Source organism: Rana temporaria, chromosome 2 (assembly GCF_905171775.1).
Source record: "Rana temporaria chromosome 2, aRanTem1.1, whole genome shotgun sequence".
In the NCBI taxonomy this organism is placed as follows: domain Eukaryota; kingdom Metazoa; phylum Chordata; class Amphibia; order Anura; family Ranidae; genus Rana; species Rana temporaria.
Window position 1 is genome coordinate 508909060 of NC_053490.1, and position 9113 is coordinate 508918172.

Consider the following 9113-nt stretch of genomic DNA (forward strand, 5'->3'; position numbering starts at 1 on the left):
CGAGGACCTCCCCAAGAGGACCTTGTATGACACCCAGAAATTGTACATTTAAATGAAAAGCAAAGAACACCCACTGGGGAAGGTGGTCTCTAGGGTGTGGGGGGTAGAGGGTTATTGGCAGGAGAAAGTGCCTGTATTTTGGCTTTAGACTGTCCAATCAGCTACCTTGGTCTTTATAGCAAAAATCACATAGATTATAAGATTACGGAGCGTCTTCCTATGATAAAACAGCAAAGGATTGCTTTTCTCGACCTATTTATACAATAACTAACATATTCAAGGACTCGGTTGAAATAAGAACAAATATCTTTGAAATTCACACTTGCCTGTCATCGCAGATTAAGAGTTACGCTGAAAGCCTGATGACAGATTAATGGAACCAGTTACCTATAAATAGATTTTTTTTCAGGTTTCTGAGCTTGGGTGGATAATGTTTTTTGTATATGGATGGCACAAGCAACGAGTGTAATACAACATGGGGAATAGCAATTAGACCGGTGTTGGGTAATCGCTTTTGAATCAGTTTCAATTTGCTAAGACAGCTCAGCTGGCATAAACACCGTAGACATGGAAGTATTTGTGGTGCCGTAATGAGATGTTCAGACATTATGTGGTAGGTGCTTTACATTGTAAATCTTGTTTTTCTTCACGTGAAGGGTTTGTCACAGATTGTTCTTTAAGCTCTGGCTCTTGGCAACACTCAAAGGATGGTTTTACTCATAGTGAGCAGATGTTTTGTACAGCAAGCAAGAGAAGGCCAACATGACCAATGGCACTGAACTATATGTTTCCTCTTGAACATAAAAAATTAGATTATAATACCATTTTACAACAGAAACTGTACGTAAAGTATACAATGTATATAACAGATCCTAAGTATACTGTATAGTCTATATAACAAATCCTGAGTGTTAAAGTGTATGAAGAGTAAACTTTTTTTTAATAAAGTGTATGAAAGGTCTACATTTATTTTCTGTGGGGCAGATTCACAAAGACCTGCCCCGGCGCAGCGTATCTGAGATACGCTACGCCGCCGTAACTTACTTTTTTTGGTTTGAATCCTGGAAGAATTTGCGCCGTAAGTTACGGCGGCGTAGTGTATCTTTCGTGGCGTAATGGCGCCTAATTCAAATCGGCGAGTAGGGGGGCGCGTTTCATTTAAATGAAGCGCGTCCCCACGCCGAACGAACTGCGCATGCGCCGTGCCTAAATTTCCCGCCGTGCATTGCGCTAAATGACGTCGCAAGGACGTCATTGTTTTGACGTGGACGTAAATTACGTCCAGCCCGATTCACGGACGACTTACGCAAACAAATATTTTTTTTAAAATGATACGCGGGAACGACGGCCATACTTAACATTGAGTACGCCACCAAACAGCAGCTTTAACTATACGCCGAAAAAAGCCGACTAGAGACGACGTAAAAGAATGCGACGGCCGCTCGTACGTTCGTGGATCGTGGGAAATAGCTAATTTGCATACTCAACGCGGAAAACGACGGGAACGACACCCAGCGGACGCCGAAGAATTGCATCTTAGACCTGAAGGCGTACGAAGACGTACGCCTGTCGGATCTAACCCAGATGCCGTCGTATCTTGTTTTGAGGATTCAAAACAAAGATACGACACGGGAAATTTGAAAGTACGCCGGCGCATCAGTAGATACGATGGCGTACTCGCTTTGTGGATCTGCCCCTGTATCTTTGGCATCTTGCCTCACTGTATACTGTTTTAATAATAAAATATATTTTTGCTAAATTGCTCATTTTCTTACCTAGAGATTGTGCCATTAACAACCTGTTGCAAGTTAAGTATTCTATCCCACAACCTGGCAATTAGCAGCAGCGTTGTAAGCACGTTCAGTTGGTTGCTGGGCTGACCTATCTGATGGACCTGATAACCCACCTAAGGGCCAACTACAGAAATGCCACAGAAGGCTGACAACACTGTTGCTAATTGCAGTGGAATATCAATCTCCTGGCTTTCTCATGCCGTGTACACACGACCGTTTTTCATGACGTGAAAAATGTAAAAAAACAATTGATGTCATTAAAAACGATCGTGTGTGGGCTCCAGAGCATTTTTTCATGACGTGAAAAATGGACATTAAATTTTCGCGTCGTTTTTCACGTTGTCAAAAACAGTTGTGTGTAGGCTTTAACGACATGAAAAAAACGTGCATGCTCAGAAGCAAGTTATGAGACGGGAGCGCTAGTTCTGGTAAAACTACCGTTCGTAATGGAGATAGCACATTCATCACGCTGTAACGGACTCAAAAGCACGAAGACTGAAAAGCGCGAATCGTCTCTCACCAAACTTTTACTAACACAAAATCAGCAAAAGCAGCCCCAAGGGTGGCGCTATCCGAATGGAAGTCTCCCTTTATAGTGCCGTCGTACGTGTTGTACGTCACCGCGCTTTGCTAGAGCATTTTTTTTCACGATCGTGTGTAGGCAAGGCAGGCTTGACAAGAATCGGGTTGAAAAAAACGTTGTTTTTTCTAGACCATTAAAAATGGTCGTGTGTATGCGGCATCACAGCTCTCAATGGTTCCTTCTGTGACCTCCACATCTCTACTGTATCTTGTGAAAGATGGAGTTCAGCAGTAGAAACAGTAAAAGCTAAAGGAGACCTAGAAACTCAACAATCTCAGAAGTGTTGGTCTTCCTTCTGCAGAAGATTTCTCAGGATTGAAGTGGAGTTTGGTGGCGCAGGCAGCAGGAAAGCTACATATTTCCATATTTATTTTACAGGTATGGCTTGTTTGTATCTGGTTGCCTTGAGGGAATGATGGGGTATAAATTGATCCTAACTGTTTTCCATGTACATAAAAAGCTGGAAGCGAGCAGCGCTGATAGTTACATAGTTACATAGTTAGTCAGGTTGAAAAAAGACACAAGTCCATCCAGTTCAACCACAAAAAATAAAAAAACAAAATAAAAAACACAGTACAATCCTATACACCCAACTCCATACCCACAGTTGATCCAGAGGAAGGCAAAAAACCCCAGCAGAGCATGATCCAATTTGCTACAGCAGGGGAAAAAATTCCTTCCTGATCCCCCGAGAGGCAATCGGATTTACCCTGGGTCAACTTTACTTACAAATCTTAGTACTCAGTTATATTCTGTACATTTAGGAAAGAATCCAGGCCTTTCTTAAAGCAATCTACTGAGCTGGCCAGAACCACCTCTGGAGGGAGTCTGTTCCACATGTTCACAGCTCTTACTGTGAAAAAACCTTTCCGTATTTGGAGATGAAATCTCTTTTCCTCTAGACGTAAAGAGTGCCCCCTTGTCCTCAGTGTTGACCGTAAAGTGATGTGGGTGGATGTTTCTAAATGTCCCCCCCACCACGCCAGTTATGGTGTCCATGATCACCGCCATACCAGTTACAGTGTTTATTTTAAGGGCACTTCTGTGTTGAAAGGGTTGAGATAGACTGCAGTAGAGTAATAAGCTAATACAGTATGACCTCCCCCATATAGAGACACACTACATTGTCAAAAGTTTTGAGATAAATACCTTTACACGCACATGAACTTTAATGGCATCCCAGTCTTTGTCCGTAGAGTTCAATATTGAGTTGGCCCACCCTTTGCAGCTAAAACAGTCTCAACTCTTCTGGGAAGGCTGTCCACAAGGTTTAGGAGTGTTTCCATGGGAATGTTTGAACATTCTTCCAGAAGTGCATTTGTGAGGTCAGAGACTGATGTTAAACGTGAAGGCCTGGCTCACAGTCTCCGCTCAAATTCATCCCAAAGGTATTCTATCAGGTTGGGGTCAGGACTCTTATGCAGGCCAGTCAAGTTCCTCCACTTCAAACTCGCTCAGCCATGTCTTTATGGACCTTGCTTTGTGCACTGGTGCACGGTCATGCTGGAACAGGAACCCAGATAGCAAGCAATTGTGCTGCAAGTTAGAAAATGACTTGCTAAGCTATTGCTAGACTTGCCAGGCTTCACAAGTTTGTTGCCCAATTGCAGCAAGTCTACATTACATGACTCCAGATCAACTTTCTTTGCAAACATTCTGCAAGTCTGCTGCAAGTTCTGGTTCAGTTGCTTTGTGCAATAGTCAGTCCACCACAAGGGTCACTGTGGCTGAATTTTCATAATGTAGACTTGCAGAGCTCTTGTTGTAGACTCACCACTGCAACTTTGCTCTTGCTAGAGACTTGCCACGCAAATTTGCTACAAATTGGAAAAGTGTCAACTAGAACGCGTGCTTCAAGTGTACAACTTGCCAGTGAAAATGTGCAGCAAGTTAACTGACTTACAATTCAACACTGCCACAAATGTGTGGCAAGTTATTCTTGCTATCTGGAAAGGGGCCATCCACAAACTTTTCCCACAAATTTGGGAGCATGCAAATGTCCAAAATGTCTTGGATTGCTGATGCTTTAAAGTGATACTAAAGCTTTACATTTTTTTAAAAATAACAAACATCTCATACTTACCTCCACTGTGCAGCTTGTTTTGCACAGAGTGGCCCCGATCCTCGTCTTCTGGGGTCCCTCGGCAGCTGTCTCGGCTACTCCCCACTTCTGATAACCCCCTCTGGGAAGCGCTTTCCCAGGGGGTTACCTTGCGGGCACATTCCCGAGTCCTGTATCCGGCGTCCATTGCCGCCGACTGCAGGACTCGGCCCTGCCCCCTGCTCCTCGCATCATTGGAGTTGATTGACAGCAGCGCGAGTCAATGGCTGAGCAAAGGAAGAGCGCGTTTGCGACGTGGGACATTCCAGGGCTCAGGTAAGTAAAACATAATGTGCATAAAGTAAATGGATGTGACCTGACACACACTATAATAAAAGTAGAACACATGGCGGCCTCCATCCCTAAATTTGTTATATAGAAGAGAGGAGTTTGTGGGACTTTAAATGAGGGAGCGCCATGTAAAAAGAAATACCATAAAAAGTAAATTACAGTACATGATTTATTTTTACAATCTTATATACATGTCAAATATTTTGTATTAAATAAATAGGTAGTCACAAGGCTTACTCTAGATATGCTGCTACATAGCATGCAATACAGAAATAAAATCAAAGACATGGCAGATATATGTAATAAAATCGGTAAGTATGTGGAATATGAACAGGTGATTGTTGGCATCTGGGGGCACTCTACGCGTTTCCTGGCATTTCAGCCAATCATCAGGAGTGTTTTTAGGACAGTATACTGGAAATGAGAATAAACAGAAATAATTGATGATGCATGAAAAATGGGGAAGTACAGGGACTGTCCAACAGAATGGAAATAGTTGGGAAACTTACTATGCCACCACAAGACCCGGTCCGGTATCTGCCAAGGAAAGAAGGGGGGTCCGGGCAGGATGTCTCCCCCGGGGTTGAAACGGGGAACCCATGAGAACGAGGAACAGTGCCCGGAGTAAGACACGGTGGTCACAGCCTGATCCAAAATGTTATGTGTGCACGTAAAGTGCATAGTGTACCTAAAACAATGTATCAAAAATAAAAAAGTAAATAAAAAATATTTGTAAAGAAGAGGTAAGGAAATAACAATGTGTTCCCATAAGGGGATGCATGGGAAAGTGTGCAAAGAGGAGAGCCAGACAGGGGAAGAAAAAACATACCATAAATTGGTGACTAGGCTCCCAACAAGGGAGGGTGACCTGTGTGCAGGATCAGATGTGTTGTTCCTAGTGGTTGAGTCAAGCAAATGAACCACCAGCCACTCCAAGGCTACTATATACCTCCATTCCCAGGTGGGGCCCCCATCAACATCATGCCTAATTGACCATTTAGCACAAGGAAGGCGGGGAGGGAAATCCCAGCTGCGTATGGTGAACCATCAGCAGTGGGTTCCCCGCCCAGCTAGTATGGTCAAAGATGGAAATAAACATCAAAGTGATGTCAGTGACGCTGTTAATACAGCATCAGAGCATGATGCCGATGCGCAGGAGGCCGACCCCAACACCCACCAAAGGGTGGGGGGAGGGGCCGGACTGCCACGCATCGCAACCCCGGAGCCAGAAAAACCACCCAGGCCCCCCCAAAAAACCCAGACCACACCAGACAAGGAGTTGGGAATTGGTCTGGTAGCAATAATGAGTCAAATATAACACATGGAAAAGTAGTAACTAAAGGGTCTATTGAAAAAAGGAGGGGGTTTAATAACAGTGTTACTGAACACTGATAAAGGGGCAGTAAACAAAAATGAGGAAATTAGTCTATTATCAGTAGTAGACCAAAAATAATACATGGGAAAATAATAAATGCAGGAATTTGTTCAAAAATAAAAAAATAAAAAAGTGATCTAATAACAGTGTTACTAAACACTGGTATAGGAGCAATAAACAAAGGTTGGGAATTGGTCTGGTAGCAATAGGGATTAATAATATAGGGATATATTCAAAGGTAGGGAAGGGATCTAATAACAATGGGGCTAAACATTGGTATAGAAACAATGAACAAAGGTTAGGAATTAGTCTGGTAGTGCATAGGAAATTTATAAGTAGCAGTATTGCTAAATGCCAGTATGGGGACAATAGGCAAAAATTAATAGCAGTGTATTAGGTGTGACAGGTCACTTGGCGGGTGTCTTCCACCCAAATCTTTGTTATATAGTAAATGGATGTGACCTGACACACACTATAATAAAAGTAGAACACATGGCGGCCTCCATCCCTAAATTTGTTATATAGAAGAGAGGAGTTTGTGGGACTTTAAATGAGGGAGCGCCATGTAAAAAGAAATACCATAAAAAGTAAATTACAGTACATGATTTATTTTTACAATCTTATATACATGTCAAATATTTTGTATTAAATAAATAGGTAGTCACAAGGCTTACTCTAGATATGCTGCTACATAGCATGCAATACAGAAATAAAATCAAAGACATGGCAGATATATGTAATAAAATCGGTAAGTATGTGGAATATGAACAGGTGATTGTTGGCATCTGGGGGCACTCTACGCGTTTCCTGGCATTTCAGCCAATCATCAGGAGTGTTTTTAGGACAGTATACTGGAAATGAGAATAAACAGAAATAATTGATGATGCATGAAAAATGGGGAAGTACAGGGACTGTCCAACAGAATGGAAATAGTTGGGAAACTTACTATGCCACCACAAGACCCGGTCCGGTATCTGCCAAGGAAAGAAGGGGGGTCCGGGCAGGATGTCTCCCCCGGGGTTGAAACGGGGAACCCATGAGAACGAGGAACAGTGCCCGGAGTAAGACACGGTGGTCACAGCCTGATCCAAAATGTTATGTGTGCACGTAAAGTGCATAGTGTACCTAAAACAATGTATCAAAAATAAAAAAGTAAATAAAAAATATTTGTAAAGAAGAGGTAAGGAAATAACAATGTGTTCCCATAAGGGGATGCATGGGAAAGTGTGCAAAGAGGAGAGCCAGACAGGGGAAGAAAAAACATACCATAAATTGGTGACTAGGCTCCCAACAAGGGAGGGTGACCTGTGTGCAGGATCAGATGTGTTGTTCCTAGTGGTTGAGTCAAGCAAATGAACCACCAGCCACTCCAAGGCTACTATATACCTCCATTCCCAGGTGGGGCCCCCATCAACATCATGCCTAATTGACCATTTAGCACAAGGAAGGCGGGGAGGGAAATCCCAGCTGCGTATGGTGAACCATCAGCAGTGGGTTCCCCGCCCAGCTAGTATGGTCAAAGATGGAAATAAACATCAAAGTGATGTCAGTGACGCTGTTAATACAGCATCAGAGCATGATGCCGATGCGCAGGAGGCCGACCCCAACACCCACCAAAGGGTGGGGGGAGGGGCCGGACTGCCACGCATCGCAACCCCGGAGCCAGAAAAACCACCCAGGCCCCCCCAAAAAACCCAGACCACACCAGACAAGGAGTTGGGAATTGGTCTGGTAGCAATAATGAGTCAAATATAACACATGGAAAAGTAGTAACTAAAGGGTCTATTGAAAAAAGGAGGGGGTTTAATAACAGTGTTACTGAACACTGCCCGGACCCCCCTTCTTTCCTTGGCAGATACCGGACCGGGTCTTGTGGTGGCATAGTAAGTTTCCCAACTATTTCCATTCTGTTGGACAGTCCCTGTACTTCCCCATTTTTCATGCATCATCAATTATTTCTGTTTATTCTCATTTCCAGTATACTGTCCTAAAAACACTCCTGATGATTGGCTGAAATGCCAGGAAACGCGTAGAGTGCCCCCAGATGCCAACAATCACCTGTTCATATTCCACATACTTACCGATTTTATTACATATATCTGCCATGTCTTTGATTTTATTTCTGTATTGCATGCTATGTAGCAGCATATCTAGAGTAAGCCTTGTGACTACCTATTTATTTAATACAAAATATTTGACATGTATATAAGATTGTAAAAATAAATCATGTACTGTAATTTACTTTTTATGGTATTTCTTTTTACATGGCGCTCCCTCATTTAAAGTCCCACAAACTCCTCTCTTCTATATAATGTGCATAAAGGTGAAAAAACATGAACCTTTACAACCCCTTTAAGAGTTCCCTTCGCTGGAACTAAGGGCCAAGCCCAACCCCTGAAAAAAAAATCCCACACCATAATCCCCCTCCACCAAATGATTTAGACCAGTGCACAAAGCAAGGTCCATAAAGACATGGATGAGAAAGTTTGGGGCAGAGGAACTTGACTGGCCTGCACAGAGGCCTGAACTATACCCGACAGAACACTTTTGGGATGAATTAGAGCGGAGACTGCGAGACAGGTTTTCTCATCCAACATCAGTGCCTGACCTCACAAATGCGCTTCTGGAAGAATGGTCAAACATTCCCATAGACACTCCTAAACCTTGTGGACAGCCTTCATAGAAGAGTTGAAATTCCAACAAGAAAACCATGGATTTTTTTCCGACAGAATTTTGGCTCAAACTTGTGTTGCATACACACGGTCAAACAAAATTCCAACCGTCAATAACACGTGATGCACAACAATACAACAAGCCGAGAAAAATGAAGTTCAATGATTTCAAGCATGCTTCAAATTGATTCCGAGCATGCATGTTTTTTTGAGCCTTGGAATTGCATACAGACATACAGATGATCGGAATTTCTGACAAGAATTTTTCACGTCGGAAAATTTGAGAACCAGAAAAAGT

General features: G+C 42.9%; 2 long non-coding RNA genes across 2 annotated transcripts; both read right to left on the reverse strand.

Moving 5' to 3' along the window:
- Nucleotides 1-4970: 4970 nt before the first annotated feature.
- LOC120927937 lies at nt 4971-5838 on the reverse strand. Its single transcript, XR_005747152.1, has 3 exons — nt 5598-5838; nt 5278-5456; nt 4971-5182 (listed from the first exon to the last, which is right to left on the reverse strand). It is a non-coding gene; the product is annotated as an uncharacterized LOC120927937 (long non-coding RNA).
- A 944-nt stretch (nt 5839-6782) lies between these two features.
- On the reverse strand, nt 6783-7650 carry LOC120927938. The gene is made up of 3 exons (XR_005747153.1): nt 7410-7650; nt 7090-7268; nt 6783-6994 (listed from the first exon to the last, which is right to left on the reverse strand). It is a non-coding gene; the product is annotated as an uncharacterized LOC120927938 (long non-coding RNA).
- Between the last annotated feature and the right edge of the window lie 1463 nt (nt 7651-9113).